At 41.5% G+C, this 18006-nt stretch overlaps 1 protein-coding gene across 1 annotated transcript in view; it reads left to right on the top strand.

The window, feature by feature from the left end:
• The first annotated feature begins 2939 nt into the window (after window positions 1-2939).
• CLIP2 (CAP-Gly domain containing linker protein 2) overlaps window positions 2940-18006 on the top strand; it is a 98817-nt gene continuing 83750 nt past the window's right edge. Inside the window, exon 1 of the mRNA XM_085314973.1 lies at window positions 2940-3046. The gene's annotated coding sequence lies outside the window, so the exon portion shown is untranslated. The remainder of the gene's footprint in view (window positions 3047-18006) is intronic.

Below are 18006 nucleotides of genomic sequence, written 5' to 3'. Positions count from 1 at the left end.
GCTTTGGTTTCTTGCCAAAGTAAGCAGTTGTTAGACTCTTAGGAAGTGCCAGTCTCTAGATAAGATACAATTTTCCTGGCCAGCATTAATTCTACCATTATACATGCAGTATTACTACTGATAAGCACCCAAAGGACTGTGAGAAAGACCATTCATAAGAATTGTTGCAGAGAGCCTGACGACAGATCTTGTGATATGTTTCTGCTAATCAGTTGCAATATGYGTTTCTCTGGAGCACAGTCTTCTGAAGCACTGTGGTCCTGTGCACTGCTATATATACAGAAGCTGCTCACGTTTCCACAATAATTCTCTAGTTCATCAAACACAGAACAAGTGTTTGTTGAGGGCACAAGGGTATTAAGTGATGTATGCCTTGTGGATAGGCATACCTAGTTTGCTGAGATGTCACAATATCCTGAGCTGAAATTTCAAACAAACATCTATCCCAGAATTTGAAGTATTGCTAATGTAGCCTCTGTTGAAATCAGAGGATACRTTCAGGAAAAAAATGAATTCCAAATTCAGTGCTGAAAAGGCAGACCTCTTTTGATGTATCATCAAAGATGCATGAATGCACATGAATGTAGTACATATAGTGTATCATCCTGAAAGGAGAATGATCCTGAATTTAAGACAATTACTTCCTGCCTGCCCCTCCAAAACATACACACAAAAGGTTTATTTAATCTGTTCTACAGTACCGACACACAATTTTCACTAACAATTTAGTTAGCAAGAAGAATGCTTGTCTTGGATGCACTCAAAGAAAGAATGACCACAGATCTTGTGATTGTCCTGTGAGCAATGATGACCCAGCTGCAGGTACTTGATGTAGTAGGGAATGTGTCCTTCAAAGACCATTTGGAGTCTTTATTCTCAGACTGGCTCTSGTTAAGAGCTCATGCTCTAGCCCCTATGGGGAAACTGAAGAAGGCCTGTATAGCAGGTTTTGTCAGGGAGTCAGACAGAAGTTATCGTACAAAGGATTTAAGAAATCCTGTATATCGTATGCCATGGTGGGAACTGAAGGTGATTTGTTAGATCTTGAAGAAGATGAGGCTAGCAAAGACACTAAAAGTGAGAAAGAAGACGAAGAGTGAAGTGATGAAATGATGGTGTGTGAAGGATCAAAAGGCAATAGAAGTAAAGCTTAAAAGAAGCAGCTAGTGACTTCAGGCAAGTCATTAGTGAAAAATACGTATCTGTATTGCATATTCATTACAGAAAAGTAATAAAAATCTTGTACACAATCTTTTTGGGGGTAGATGATGATAGTCTTATATTTGAGATCARTATTTGGATTAATGCTGTGCATACAGTTTACTGTTATTGATAGGACTAATATTGATACTTACTGTACAGTGGGTTTAAAAGGCCAAGGGCTGAGACCTTAAATGACAATGTTAGGGAAAGTGCAAAATTCCTTAAGCTGCTCATTGCTCATCCCTACCAGCCCTGCAGTCTAGCTTAAAACTGTCACCTCCTATTGCAGTGCGCTGTTGTTCAGCTGCCACAAGTAGGTCACGTAGCACAGATGGTCTTGCTGCCAGTGAAATGCGGAGTCTGCAGTCCCCTATGAGACTATTCCCTGCTTTCGTTCTTTCATGCTGTCAGCTCGGAGAGAGTGGGATGAATTCTGATGCTATCAGCCATTTTATCGTGTGCTTACTGGGACTGAAAGRCATAAAGCAAAGCTGGTACAAATACCAGTAGTGAAAGCAATGATGGGAAGGCTAGAAGGGAAGCTGGACTGGTGCTTTAAGATATATGGCATCACTGTGTTAGTGGGTTTCCTGGGCTTGGCATGTCTGGACCCAGACTGACAGAGGCCTTGATTCCTGTAGCGCTGCAGTGTTTGAGCTCTAAGAGAAAAAACAGAGATGATTCTCTGAGTATACACAGGTTATTAACTTGTCCTTGTAGCATCATAGCACCCCCCAGCTTTTAATATGTTCATCTGTAGAATGTCCTTGGGAGGTACACTTACTTTGTTTTAGAATTATTTATTAGTTAATTTGTACTGATCTGAGCTAATGTTATGTGTATTGTTTAAAGWTTGTTCTTAAATAATATGGTGAAGATCACACATTGGCTCTGTCAGAACACTAACATCTAGATTATTTCTGTAGCCACTGCCTCATCCTTATTCTCATGTGAGCATCTTTAGTAGCTGTAGAGCAATGGCAGCTCACCGAGGTAATGTGAGTAAATATAACATGAATCTGTCAGCTCCATCACCTAAGCACTTTTATTTATGGCTTCTAATTTCTTTTTACTTTTTAAGTATCTTGCATAGTTTTTATGTTGTCACATGAAATTGCAAGCAGTAGCAGAGCTTGCTGTCTTAGTCTGCAGTTGGTAAACTTATACTGCTGGAAGCCAGGCTAGTCATACTGAAGCCCATTGACTGCTGTGGAAAAAAGATAGATGCAAAGATCAATATCAGGTTATTGCTTGCAGGAAGATATCATATTGTAAATATTTAAAATTCTTTCCCATAACCTTCTAAAAAGAATGGATTTAGATGTTTAGATATTTATGCCTGTGTTCATGAATAAATGTAAATTGTCCAATGCTTATGATACAAGAACAAGATTCAAGAGCCCTGACTTGCAAGTCCTACTCTCTTGGCTTTTGATTGCTTAAGGCTAGAAGTGTTGTTGAAATGTCCATTCTTTTTCAGAAGCACATCCTAGACCCCGTAGACTCAAGACAAGACCAGAGATGTGGTTACAACTTTAGTCAGTAGAGGGAGTATGGACCTCTCTGTTAAAGGACACACAGGGGTTACCCGTGACAGTTCTAAGAACAGACTCTCTGCGAGACTTCTTTTGTCTCCAGAGAAGATCACTTCTTTAAGCGTACATTTTTCTAGGAACCCAAATGCAGATATTGGATATTAACACTGTTGATAAAGCTGCTAGAGAAGAGAATGCTCATTTGTGCTTGTCACGTGTTTATCCTTTCAGGAGTGACCGGGTGAGCACTTCGGCCGTTCACACCTGCAGTTTGTCGCTGGCATGGACCAACCCCTTTCCTCAACCATGTAAGGAGTTTTATTTGCATAAATGCCTGCCTCCGGGGAGGACACGGACTCCTTCAGTGTCCCTGAGGATACTGAGAAAGCAATTGTGTRCATGAATTTGTTGCCAAATGTAAGTGTTGCAAGAGGCATTTTGCAGCAGAGAGAGGCTTGCTGGGGCTCTCTGACATAAGAGGAAGGATCTTGATGGCTCTGTGGTCTATGAGCCTTCTGCTTGAGGCCTCAGCCCTGGGACTGTGCAAAACCGTGTGAGATCTGGGGACTATCTCAGCTAAGCCAGCTTTAGTGAATGACAACATCCAGTAGTTGAAATGGAGGTAGGTAGACTCTTCTGCCAGTGCACCACCTTATTTGTGTTTTTGGACATAACGCTTAGCCTCTGTGGTTTCCTTTTCCCGTGACAATGGGAATATGAACTGACATTTGAATAAAGTTTGTCAGAGATTTTGAAAGAATTTTGCAATGGAGTTACTACCAAGTTTTTTTTTTTTTTTTTTTTTTTTTTTTTTTTTTTTTTTTTTTTTTTTTTTTTTTTTTTTTTTTTTTTTTTAGTCAAACACAAGCCAGCCATCATAGGAGGATACTTTTTGTTCAGTGCATCCAGGATTTAAACTTTCTTGTGCATGTTCCTTACGTCAGCAGTCTGGTAATATTCTCCACTGACTGCTGCATGACATTATGCAATCCATTTCATTGCATGGAGTCCCTTAAACGCTGGGAAAAATTTGATCGGAGTCGATGTTTGGCTGAATGAAACAAAATAAATCTTAAATAAAATCCATTTGTGCTGTTTTTCTGTATGTAAAAGATGAAAATATAATAATGTCATTGTTTATCAGGAACCCAAGAATTAGCAGGCTGTAGCACTCTGGATTCTTTAAAGTCTGCAGAGCATGGATTTAGAAATGTCATAAGGAAGTGCTGCAGTAATCAAAATGGGAGGTGCTCAAAGTATAAAGAAGGCTTTTAGCAAAAGATTAAGGTAAGGGTGGACTCCTAGCTGCATTGTAGAGCTTCAGTGACAGAGAAAGTGAGGAAAATCAAACAAAAGGATGATTGTRGTTATTATCTTCAGACCTCTCTGCATATGGGTGAGTGTTTCTCCCAAAGGTTTGGTGTGTTTCTGCACAGATATACTTTGAAAATAGGACTAATGCTCTCCAGATTGGTTTTAGCAGCTGCACACCAATTTGGGATTTAAATGATGARTAGGTAGATTATGTTAAGTATAACACCAAAATATATATTCAGAACTTTCATTGTCCCAAGAGAAAATCACCTGTGAATCTTTTCTTGGTCTGACAGAACATGAAAGGAAATGGTCCTGAATTACTAGGTGAAGCTGGATTAGTTCTTTTTTAATGGGGTTAAAGTCTAGTGAAACCCAGTTGCTGCATGAAATAGGGATCATTCTTCTGTAGTTGGTTTGAGTTGGCAGCAGTCCATCGTGGTGCCAGGAGCGGCCCAGTGTCTTTTGGATAAGACATGAGATGGGCACTCCTGTGGAGGTAAACCTTTGGGTATTAACCATGGAATCCATATCCCTTCCACCTCAGCTAACTCCCTAAATTTAGGACTGTTTCCTTAAATTTCCCTTGCCTTAATGAGGTTTARTGCAATCTCCCATTCAAGCCATTTGCAATTAGTTCACTATTAGTGCATTATTGCACTAGCAATAATCAAAGTTATCACAGAAGAAYTCTTGTTAAGAAATGAGAGGGGAAGGAAAACTTTTTTTTTCCTGCATTAAAGACATCTGGRTTTCCATTTTGCCCCTTCTCAGTGAAGGAACTGTATCAGAAAGGGCCTTACTGGGTAGCTGAGATTTGCCTGTAAGTTTGAATACAGTCAGGTTTAAGTATCTTTAGGTGTGTAGTGACTCCCATGAGAACACCTGCCAAATTGCGCTTTTTCTACTGMCCCATTGTAAGGTGTTGCTCCTCTGAAAAACAATCCGACAGAAAGGGTTATTAAGTTGCAGTGTAGGGAGCGCTCCACTTCAGCAGCGGAGTAGTTTGTCACTTCATTGAAATTGCATTTAAGTGCTATGCAAGAATATAGGACTTTATAAACCGAACTGCTTGCCTGTCATGTCTAATGTCCAGTAAATCTTGCTTTAATGGTATATCAAAGTAACAGACTTAATCTAATCAAAGTTAAACATTAACTTATATATCTCYTTGATATATATATTTTTTACCTGTGCTTGCTCAAAGCAGCTTTAACTGTAATAGGAAGAGAGAAGCTTRGTATCCGTCTCCTTTGTTTCATGCATCCGAAAGTGTCTGAGAGTACTTSGGTTGTGTAGAAACTGCATAATCAGCTTCCTAATTTTCCTAATCTCTTTTGCAGATATTTATGAATATATTGGTAGGGGAGAAACTGACTGTAATTGAAGAACAGAGAAACATGTCGACCCTGAAGGCTTAGGTTTCTGATGYCACCTAAGAGTTTGCCTGCTTAAGCTTCAATTTCCAATGGGCTTTGAGCATTCACATACTTGAAGCAGCTAGGTGTATTTGARTGGGTTTTTCAAAATAAATAAGGTAACTAAAGAGAGAAATGAATGAAGTCCTAGTCCTATGGTAGAACAAGAGAAAATTCCCACTGACTTAAATAAAACCAGAATTTAGATTGGTATCTCTTTAGGTTTGGGGGGTTTATTTGTTGATTTTTTTTTCCTTTAGTTTCTTTCTGCAAAGGTAATTTTAGCAATGCTTGCACTGAAAGGGTGATTTCCTTCTCTTCCCCCCCACATTGGCCAACATAAAGGGCACGTTAGATGTTAATTTATTTTTCATCTTACTCTACCACATTCCATTATTAATCTATATACTTTACTGACACTCAGGAAAGCTTTGCATATAAAATGTTGGCATTATTAAATGAATAGTGGCTGCTGCATCCCAGGACTCAGTTCTCTGCCTCTCTTGAAGTGAATTTTTTATTGTCTTGTTTTTCCCTTCGTTTCATTCTGACCATCTCTGTATGACCTGTTTCTTATTTACTCAGCCCAGTAGGAAAGATGTTTTGAGGGCTAATGTTCATTAGGTGGTAATTAAAAAAAAAGGGGGGGGATGGATGTTAATGTAAAATGCTACATATCTTTTGTAGTTTTCAGTGGACAAAGCTTCACCAGTATGCATCTTCAGGAAGAAGGTAGCTTCTTCCCTCTTCTACAGATTCTGGAAATCTGCAAGAAGCAGCCCAGGCTTCTCTGTRCTGAAAGGTCTTTTTATAGTGTCCTGTGAAAAATAAAGTTTAGAAATCATTCACGCTGATGGTAAGGCTTAAGAAACTAGCAACAGCCAGTTCTGTGTAAGTGTTAGGTTWGAATTGTGAGGGGACTGATGGTTGCTCCTCTGCAAACAATTAGAATTTACAGGACACTCCTGTTGTCCCCATTAGTGGCCTGTAAATGACATCTGCAGCTTTACATCAGTCTTGTCAGGAAAGTGAAGGACTACAGGAGGTTGTGATATTCATCGCTGACATTTAGGGTGGTTTTCACTGCTTTATTSGGGACACAAAGAAATGGAAGAAGACTGTCCGGCTACGTAAGTAGATGAGATCTCTTATTTTCCCAGGAAGGTGCTCGCTCTGAGCCCAGATGTGGGCTTGGAGGGATCCTGTCCTGTCCTGCCTCCATACTGACCCCGGAGAATGCGTTTCCCTTGCAGTGCAGTGACTCCCTGGAGACTCGATAGGATGGACCTCTGTTGCAGGATGTGAGGAGAGTTTGTTTCTGCTGCACCCACTGGGTGTCTGCAAGTGACGTTCAGAATGCCGTTTGCCCTTTGTGAGCTTCCTTCTTACTGTCACAAGAAGGCTGTTCGGAAGGGAAGTTTCATGCCTCCATCTTCCACTCTGTCCTCTGATTGTTGATGTCTTGGACATCTGCCAGACTGTGACTGGGTGTCCCCAAGAAATATTTGCTTCCTGGTTTTTTGCTTAGTCCTCCAGAGGCCTCATTTTTCATGAATAAAACATGAGCTGTTCTTCAGGAGCCATGAAGGGAGGAAACCACTGCCAGCTGGTGTGGCCACTGCTTTTTAATGCTGTGGTTGCTGATGCCTCCTCCCTTGCATACACAGAGACTGGAGAAGAGAGGAAACAATTCCAGGCCTTAGGGTTTAATCTATTGACTGTTTCCAACTGAAGCAGTGCTGTCTGTAGTTGATATGGAGGAACGGCTTCCTTTGTAATACCTTGTTTGAAACAGTTTGTAACTCTGATGAATTTAAATGTTTGTTTGAACTGAAATTGTCCATGATGTATCTATTGAACAGAGCACATCGTGGGCTTATGTTCACTTTTCAGACTGTGGTGACCAGAGGATTTTTTCCCTGTATTCCCCTTTTTTTTGTACTTACCCAGATGAATGTAGAGTTGTACGATCACTGTACTAGAGGAGGATTCTTAATCAGGTAAACTGCTTCCCAAGCAGATAGGGTTATCTAAACTTGAATGCTCTCTAAGTCCTCTGTGACTATACTGTTCTTCAGTGGCAACCCTTTCTATCTGATCAGTGAATTCTTAGTTAATCCCCTGAAGTGTATGCTGACACCAGCTCAAAAGGGTGCTGAAAGCCCAGCAAATCTCATATGCTATTGTTAGGCTGAATGTGTGTTAGGCTTGAGCCRTTGACTTTCTCTGCTTTTTCAGAAGTTCATCTCCCATAGGTTGACGATACAGTAAAGCAAATGCCAACTTCACTGAGTTACTTCAGCTTTGGAGCCAGATTGGAGTGGAATATAGGACTGTGAGCTGTACACTGTCTTTGCTGTAAAATTAATATAGCAGCTCTCAAAACTGTTTGGTTTGTACAATTTATCAGTCAGCTGCTTCACTGGGGTTAGGTGTTAGTGAATGTGAGGATTTGACACAGTACAACTAGAATACAGCAAAATGCCCTTCATGAAAGTCCCTTGTTTCAATGCATTATAATATACAAACAATTCTACTTGGTGAATCTTATCTTAGAATGATGTTGTCATTGAAAATGGATATGATAAAGGTGCTACAGARTGCAGAGTGCGTATAGATACGTGCATATTGTGTGAAAGCAGTACACATCAGCCAGACACCTCATTTGGCAGGATTGTAGATTATAACTTGGTTTATTAGAACTGGAGTTATATGGAAATAATTGAAAAAAATCTCAGCAGTCAGAAACAGACTTTCTTTGCCCAGTGCATCGGTCAATATAACATTGAAAAGGGCCTTTGGCTTTGTTATGGCTCAATCAGTACAGCTGGAAAATCAGCTAAAAGGCAGGAATGCTATTGTAAATCCAGATGCTGCAGTAAAGCAGAGCTTTCCTGAGGAAATAAAGGATTTTCAGACTGAAATCCTAGTGATGTCTCTAGTGGCATCCTGTTGCAGCTGTGTTCTGCTGCCTCAAAACAACGTAATGCGTGGAAGGCCAGGTACCTGCAAGCCACAGTGCACAGAGGTACAGGTTTGAATCTCGTGATCTATCTAATCTGATAGGTTTCACAGGGATTGCTCCTATATGTGAAGTTAAACCTGCACTTAAGACTTTTGCTAAATTAGGGCCCCAATTCCCTTTGATATCAACAAGCTGGGAGCGTGAAGTACTTCCCAGGACTGGGTGCTTGGGCGTCATTTCATTGCAGAGAGGGATAAAAGCTTCTCTCATATTGGTCTGTTAAGATGATCCGTTGTAGGCCTGAGGGTTGCAGAGATAGTAAAGGATCGAAAGTAAGCTTTTGCTGCAGAGATCAAAGTCTCTGGCTTCCAAGAGAGCTAGCTCGGTGACAGCATGTCCTGGCTAAATCTATGGCTTCGGCAAGTTATGGCCATAGTTCCTGGGATAACAGATGCAAGAGCTGTTGTGGGACAGGTCTGCTTCTGTGTTAAAGGCTGACCACTTTCTTTTATGCRTTCCACACCTCTTAAAATCATGCAGTTAAGGCAGTAAAGGTGGAATGAATCCTTTCTGATAAGACTGAAGTTTATTTTCATCGACTCCCAGATTGACCGGCTTATGTTCTTCCGAATCTACCAGATGCACAAACTGAACTTTAAATACAGTGATACACTTACTGCACTGTGAGAATAGGGAGAGTGAAACTGGCCTGCAAGTTTGCAGTGCTATCAGCGTGCAGGGGTAAACATCTCGTATTCTGTTAATTTTCTATGTAAGTGATGGCAGGACAGAAGCCTGCGCTGCACATCCCCTTGGCTGTTCTTCCCCGGATCAGTCCAGTCAGCCTTACGAAGGGAGATCTGCATTAGCTGGGGGCTGTAAGTGCAGAAATTGTCTGACTTGAATTCCTTGACTATTAAGAGCTGAAGGTCATTGCAGTATGTCATTTGAAAGGCAATTTTCTCTGGAATGGCAATACGGTCATGGCTTTCTATTATGACCTTGATGTCGCAAAGTATTTATAATCTCTTAAAATAAGCGCAGTGGCAAAAAGAAAACAATGAGATTTAATCATTTGTTAGGTTTTCYAGACTTTGGTCGGTATTTATAATCTGCTTAAATTGTATATTTGGTATGGTATGTAGGTGGGTAGATTTCTCTGCCATGCTAACCTATATGCAGCAAGAAGTGAAATTTTCAGTCTGTTGAGAGGGAAGCTGTTTCCATGACACTTTGAGCCTAGTTTTGCAAATCTCACTCTCTCTCCACCCTCCCATTCTCTCTCTCTTTTCCTCTTTAGAAATAGCAATATATTCAATTTGTATGCTTGATGTGTGACACGGCTTAATTCATGTTTTTARGTCTTTTCCACAAAAAAGAAGTATCTTATTAGTATCTTCCTTCCTTCCTTCAATAGATACCCTTTTTTCTGTTCTTTTGCCACAAGCATTCTTAGATATACCRTAGAGAATATAAAGAATATAAAATAAAAGGTACAGACAAATTGCTTACTGGATGACACCAAAAGTCCATTAAAGCAAGCATCCCCTCTAAGAAGCTGACTTCTATCATAGGTTTAAAGGGAGGAGATACAAGCCTAACTCTGAAAACAACAATTACAGAATAGGTTCAAAATAGTTTATTTTTAACCAAGTTAAGGATTGTTTCCTACTTATTAATTTTAATTCTAATTAACATAGCTACAGCTGCAATATAATTATCTTAATTATCCTTAATATCTCCTGGCATTGAGTTCCACAGGTTAACTTATTTTAAATGCATTTTTCCATCTTTTAATTTTATATTTGTAGCCACTCTCCTCAGATTTTCTTACTTCTGAAAAAGGTAAAGGAATACACATTTCCCTTCCTTTCCATTCGTTCTGCTGTATCTTCACAACTAAGATGCTGCCGTTTTTCACTGGCCGAATCTGAGGCGCACCCAGTATGTTTGCGTTGCCTAAAGCTAGGGCTGTGATGCATGCTTGCGTGACCGATCCCTCGCATTCGCAGAGAGGGGCTGAAAACAGACCAGGCTGTCTGTAGTTTTTTCATGCACAAAAYGGGCTTTCAGCCCTTGTGGCCAGGAACCCCTTGCTTTGGTGGTTCTCAGAGACATCTCCAGGAAGTTAACCAATGCTTGGATTTTATTTATATGTGTCTAATTTTCATGTGTCCCAGTACAGTGCTCTACAGGAAGCCATGCTGGCAGCTTTAAAGTGGTGATTTTTTCTTATGGGAACACACAATGCAATTTATATAGTGCAATTCGTAGAACTAAATTAGCAGGAAACTGAAAAAAGTGTGCGGAGTTCCTGGATCTGGGTTGTATCATGGCATTTGACTGACAAAATACRTGTTCTAAAGGATTTTCCATAATAAATACTCTAAAATGAAAAGAAACACCTGGCAGAAGATCTGGCTTTCTCAACCTTTCTGTATCCATTTTAGTAAGATTTTTGGGAGTCATGTTGCCCCCTGGCAATCACTGTAGCAATATCTGATCACAGAGTCGGGTCATTTGGGGTATCTTGCGGCTGTCACAGCAAAACTGCATAAAGAAGTAATCTCCTTATAAAGACATCACATTGATTCTTCAAACCTTTTAATGTCTTTCTAACAAATGACAGCTGGACTCAGTGGATGGTTGAATGAGTTGATGATGAAAACATATCATGGCGGGAAAACTGAAATTCTAATGTATGGCAAATAGTTCCTCTGCTCCAGAATAGCATGGGAAAYAGCAATTCCATTTTCTGTGGAAAGAGAACAAAAGGCAGTTAAATCGCCATGCAGCGCTCTCCCAGAGGCAAGACGGCAGCCCGTTCCCCTGCATCAGTGCTGAAACAGGATTTGTTGTGCGTTTTGAGCTGTGTATTTACATTATGCCCAYTGCTGTAGTATTTAAGTTAGATCACTCAGGGTCTTTGCTTGAAACCTGTCCTTAATTAAAAACATACATGTTTGGGGGAAGTAGAGGGCAGCTAGTTGTACTGTGGATTGGCTCCCAACTTTTCCATATTCTTTCTGCCTTGCACAAGAATATTGCCATTATTCCACACCTCAGTAGGGAGCCAGCACAGCTCTGACAGAGCTCACTAACAGAGCCCTAATTTTAACCAGTTTACACCTCGCTCAGAGTACGTAGTTCATTGGGAACAGCTGGCTTATTGATTAGATTAGTGACCGGAAATTAGGAGACTGTAGGTGATGCTGCATGGGACTGCAAGTCATGTGGACTTCTTTATGTTTTTCTCACCTACAAAGTGTATGAAGATTGTTTCCTGTGCGCTTTGAGACCTTCTGAGGTAGGGAGCCCTGTGTTATTTAATAACAGTGTCAGTGCCCTTTCTGGAGATGGCCTTGCTTTTCTGGAGAATTAAAGGCTGAGAAACCAAAGTGGCAGGRCTCGGTTTTCTCAGTGGTTGGTGCCCGCAGTCAGGCCAGCTGTTTAAGACAGCTCAAGTCATTGAATACTAAAGACGTTTTAAAGGCCTGGCTTTTCTCTGAGTGTCAAAATTGGAGCTCACTTCCCTCCTCTCTCCTCTCCCTGAATAAACACAGCTTCATTTTTAGGTACTGAATTCTTCTTCTTTTTTTCTTCCCTCCCAATTCTAGCCACAAATAGGAAACTTTTCAGCTTGGCTCCCATCCCTCATCTTTGATCTTCTAACACGCTCCAATCTATCCAAAGGAAATGGGACTCTTGCTTCCCACAGGCCCTGCACACTGTAGCTGTAGTACTAGAAACATCTGGTGCTTCTATTCAGTCTGAAATAGTATTTGTGTCAGGTCAAAACAACAGCAAAATAGCCTGCTTTTTTCATGCTCTACAGTATGGCTCCAATTTGTTACAAACCCCATTCCACTCAGCCAGAGAATACAATGAATCTTTGCGCCCCTGACAACAGCGAGAAAATTCTGATGGTACGTACTTGGAGCAATAGCAGAAGAGGGGAATAATTCCTTTGACATACAGTGAAAGATAATCATCCTTATCAGTGAGCCAGAAGTAATTTTGTTTTCCAAAGCATGAGGACACAGCTCAGATGGTTTGCAAACTACTGCTGCTGGTATATGYGATGGTTTGGCAACTGGAAAAAATGCATAGTTGGCTCCTTATTGCTGATCATCTTCCCCTTGTATTTTCTCCAGGGTAAACTAAGCTAGAAAGAGAGGAACTAGAGAATTACCAGAGGCTTTACGAAATAGGTTGCAGCTTCATCTAATGAAGAGAGTATACTGTGCTGGGAGACCTACAGCTGGCTTTCTTCTCTGACTTGAATGTATGTAAAAAGAAATGTATGAATTGAGTGGAAGCACAACATTATAATGATCGGAGTCTGGCCACCTAGATTCTGTACCCAGCTGTGCTGCTGAATTAATGTGGGCCTTGGGAAGATAAGTTAATTCCTCACAATTTCAGTTTCCCAGTCAACAAAATATTGGTGATATTTACTTGCCTTTGAGGCAAGTGGGTGTAAAAGTCCTTTCTGTTAGTGCAAGGCTGGCTCAGGGCAACTATCAATTGTCCTGATCCTTAAAAGAATGGACTAAGCAAAGTACAACCCTTACCTTTAGTCTTTATTCGGACAAGCAACAAACTTCAGGGCAATGACATAAATAAATAAATAAATAGGCTGTACTGTGCTGGGATGGGAGGGCTGCTTAGAATGGCTTATCCACTGCTTAACTTTTCTTTTTTCTCCCCTCTTTATCAGGAATAAAAAGTTACACTCATTAGTGCCCAATATCCCTTCAGCCTCTCCATATTTTGAGCCTCCTTTGTTATTTTGTCATGCTTATTTGAAAGATATTTGACACTGAAAGTGCAGRTGTCAACCAACATATGAAAAGATTGATTATAATCTACTGGCTAAAAAAGAGCTATTCCAAATTCTCCACTGCTAGTGTGATCTTATGTAGGTCACTTGGGCAAGAATTGTATCAGAGGACAAAATTGCAGAAGGCTTCACTTACTGAATGCTGGACTTCTCTGAAAATTCACTTGCTTTTGGGCTGGTGGATAGGGAAAATTCCTTGTAACAAAAATTATACTATTTCTTTGGTTATGCAGTGTGGTCTGTTTTACTGTGTTGTACTTGTGTGGAGTTGTCTCATGTTCCTTAGAATCATTGCTATTCCTGCAAGGAAGTTTACTTTAAAAATGTAGAACAACAGGAATTAGACGGTGCTAACGATTAAATTATACTGATGGCTGAAGTCTAAATAACAGTTAATACACTAAATATAGGAAATATACTAAAAAGGCAGTAAAAGTTCCTCTTGATCTTTGTAATGAATGAAAACTGCCATGATCCTTCAATCTATTTCCACCCACACACTCTTTTATGTCAACCAAWGTGTAGGAATGCACAGTAGTCAACCCAGTAGAAAGCCGCCTTTCAGAGCACTTCCAGTTGCACTGTGCAAGCCACATGCACTGCCCTGAACAGTCCTGGAGCCAAATCTTCCTCCTGTTGAATCCTGGCCAACAGTGTAATTTTTTTCTTCAGTGAAACAGAACAAAGTCAGGCCTTAAGACAAGAACACATCTAAAATGCATGTCTAACCTATTCGAACCAAAATAAGCATGATCAGTCATGTTGAGCATTTCTGGAAGGAAGAAGAGTGCGATTCGTATCACTTAACTTTAAATATCTCACTTGACTTAGTTCTAAACCACCCCTATMATTCATAGATGGAAATAGGCGTTGTTAGAGAGCAATTACTCTGAGTTACTGTAGAAGTCTGCAATACTATGAGGGGAACTGCACCCCAGGAGCTTCTGTGCACTGATTATATAGGAAGTCTACACYGTTGGCTCAGATGTAGATGTCTGAAGCTAGATGAGAGGGATTATTTTTCACCTAAGGAATAGAATCTGCTGTGTATTGGAGGCTTTGCCATGGCTCTTAGATAGCAAATGCCTGAAAATGTGGTGCCACTGGACTGAACTGCGTTATAAATGTGCAAGCTCTTAATAGTTTAAAAGCTGTTTACAAGAGGTTTCTGAACTTTACACTTGGCTTAGAATGGATAAGGCCTAAAGCAGTCACTGATCTTCAAGATAGTAAGTTCTTTCAGCAGTTCTATAATCAGAGGAAAAATAGCTTTTCTTTAAATTACTGCTTTAATCTTGTTTCTCCCACCAGCATTGCATTTTGTGCTCTGCGACTAAACACAGCAGACTATTTATAGTGTCAACTTGAATGAATAGGAAGAACTTACGCTCTTATTGTGGCTGCATCTTTGAGATGATGGAAGTTACGTAACTGAAAGCAGACAGCAATGAAGTTACACATTTCCAAATATGTGTTTCTGCCCTCACCCTGTCCGTCCTGCAAAGTACAATGGCAGGGCAAAGGGATGTAATTGACAGGAGTTTCTGGGCATATGGTGGGGAAAAGACTGAATTAATTCAAATCTGAAACTTCTGTCAACTTCTGAGGCCTTGAGGTCACCTCCTCAGGTGGGCTATGTATGCCCTTGGTGGCCTTTAAATAGGGCTGCCTTTGGAGAACAACTATAAGATCATCAGGACTTTAGGAAACGTAACCTACRGTAAGTTGTCTCCTCAGGTGTTCTGGAGAAGTGTTTCATCTCTTGGTGCTGAGTAATAAAATGGCAAGAGTTTTGAATATTTTGGCCATTTCTTATCTGCTGTTCTTATTCAAACGTAGCAACAAAATGTATTTGTTCTTTTTGTTTCTTTAGATGCATGCATGAGTATTCCCTTGKTTTTTATATTACTTTGTGTAATGCTTCGATTTGTCAGGATAATTTAGAAGAAGAAGGCTGTGAAGCTTCTCAAGGATGCAACAGCTAATGCAAATAGTCAGCAAATCAAAATAATCAGTCAAGTGGAAAGAGTTTTGACTATCTGCAAGAAGCCGCTTTTCAAGAAAAAAATATATCCTATCATTTAGAACAGGAGGCTAGTATATGCCAGGAGGTTTATCAGACAAATGTGATAGTTTAGAAACATTAGAGATGGCCTTCCAGCTTCCTACGTATAATCATTTAATTCAAATTCATGGCCCTGCTCACCTGTGTAAAACTAGCAAGAGCTCATATATTCATAGGCTGAAATTTAAGTGTCTTGTGTACTTCTTTACTGGGATCATCAGTGCAGGGTTATTTGCATGCAGTCTCTTTGAATAAATAGTTATTGGAAAATAGTGGTGGAGCTCTGCGGAAAGATGGGATTTCAGAATTTATTTTTGTCCTGAAGCTTTTCAAATTGTTAGTGAAGAGCAGGTACAACGAAGGCTGAATGGACAGCTTGACTGTGAAGACGCAAATTCGAGTCTCCAATGGGATGGAGCCAGTCCGAGTACTTCAGCCACRTCTCCGGCGAGTGCTCTGGCCCTGGATGATCTTTCCCTCTCTTCCTGGAAATTCCCCTGAGAAAGTTTAGTCAGAGAGACAGATTTGTCAAAATGATTCAAGGAAATGACTTTAAAGCTGTGAAATTTTTCTAACTTCATCTTATTGGAGCAAGCGGGCCTGGTTCTCCTCTCTGTTTTACGTCAGTGTCACGGTATACACCAGCATGAGTGAGAGGGGAATCCAACTCAGTGGTGAAGGTCTGCCTCTTCTTCTGCGTGTATGCGGCGCTTGATGCAACGGCCTGAGAGCTGAGGAGGACTCAAGTCACTACTGTAACACAAAACAAATCATAGTCTTCGTGATATATAGCTATTTTCACAAAGAGCCCTTGGGACAACTGAGTTTTAATAAAGAAAAGTACTTTTAGAAGTCAAGTCTTCTGCTGCTGGAGCGTAAAAACAGTCAGAACATACCAGCTTGCAACGGAGCTGTCTTGAAAGCATTTCAGGCCTCGGACCTGGTCCTGTAATAATACRAAACTGAGGACAGGAAATGACACTCAGCCACTGCGCATACCACAGACTGTTGGCAGACAAAATATAACCCCAAACTTGCTAACCTTATTTATTCTAATGTAGATATAGGACTGTAAATTAAGTGTTTATATGGAAGTTCTAGTAATAAAAACAAACTAGGACATGTAAGATACAACATAAAATCGTGCAATTGGTCAAAAATGAGAAGGTTTAACTTCTGGGCAATATCTGACTTGAAATATCCTACCGTGAAGCAGCTGGAAACATTAAAGAGGAATTTTTTTTTTCAAAGCTGCTTTAAAGACACACTGGTCATCATAAAATACATGGCTGTATGCAATGCTTTCTGTTAGCCTTTCTGGAGCCCAGAAAGCAAGCTCACCATCACTGTTCCCATTTTACAGGTGAGGAAAGAAATTTAGACCTAAGGATATGAACTGGCAGAGATGGCAAGCCACTAGCAAAGCTGGAAGAACGATGTAGACCTCCATTTGGAGTCCGGTGTGTGCTTCCATAGGCAGTTTCTCTTCGAGCTCATTTCTTCCTGGTGACAGACTGTCTCCCTAGGCAACTACAGATTAGAAAGAAGACAAAAAATCTTGTATCCAGAACTGCAAAGCAATGACTTGAGTTTGGATGTAGGGAAAATACCAGGGAAACACAGTGAGCTAACAGTCAAAGCAGAGGCGTCAGTCAGGTGCTCCAGGTTCTGTTTTTGACTTGGGCCAGCCATTTCCCTTTGCTTTCCTTCGGCTTCCTCTCCGCAAGATGGGAAATGAGGACGCTAGCCTACCTCGCACGGCTGGGTTGTCTTGCTGTGGCCATGGCTGTCAAATCTCATATTCCGAATGATGCTCAGTTGACCTCTGCTTTGTTCTTCCCTGCTTTGCCACATGCATCTCATCACTCGCACCTCCACAGTGCTTTCGCAGGCCCATGCTGGGCCTGGCACCGGAGGGTATGGAGCAGCGTTAGAGCACCGAATTACRGGAGCGTTGCCAGGTGGGACTGTGGTCCATCACTGCACAGCTTGTGGCCTTCCACCATTTTATCTGATAAGCAAAATCTCATACGCTTCCCCTTGGGTGATGTGAGGTGTGTGTAAGGCCAGGAAAGCACATTGAATCGAGTTGTGGAGATGCAAGGTCGGGTGAYAGGCAGTAGACGCATCTCTCACCCCACACGATATCTCTCCACCGAACGTCAGTGCAGCCACAACCCTGGGAGCTATTGCGAAGGGGACAAGTGATGGTTTCATCCTTCCTGACTTTGAGCGAAGGAGCCGCCAGGGGCTGCAGGCGCCTTCTCTCTGCGGGGTTCCCTACGAACTSCCCGCTAGTTGGGGCTTACTCCCTTTTCCAGGAAGCACCTCCACCTCCTCCTGCTCTTCCCGTATCAATCAAATTTACTACCGCGTAAATTCAGGTGTGTGGGGAGAGCTCCTCCTCTGCAGCGAGCCGATCCACGGCAGGGAGGAAGGAGGCCCCACCTCTGCCGAGCAAGAGGTGAGTTTGAWGAGTCTTGCTGCTTCTTCCCTCTCCCTTAGAGGAAGGGACGCCGAGGCGAGCGCCGCGCCGCGCCCGGTGACTCGTTCGGGCGCTTGAGCGCGGGGCCGCGCGGAGCCTCCCGCGGCGGGGCCGGGCCGGGCCGCGCCCGCCTCCCCTTCGCACCCTCCCGCCCGGTTTCCGGGAGCGCCCAGGCGCG

This window comes from Rhea americana, unplaced genomic scaffold (genome assembly GCF_003343005.1).
Source record: "Rhea americana isolate MKP2758 unplaced genomic scaffold, rheAme1 scaffold_111, whole genome shotgun sequence".
Lineage (NCBI taxonomy): Eukaryota > Metazoa > Chordata > Aves > Rheiformes > Rheidae > Rhea > Rhea americana.
This window is presented reverse-complemented; position numbering and strand designations above follow the sequence as displayed.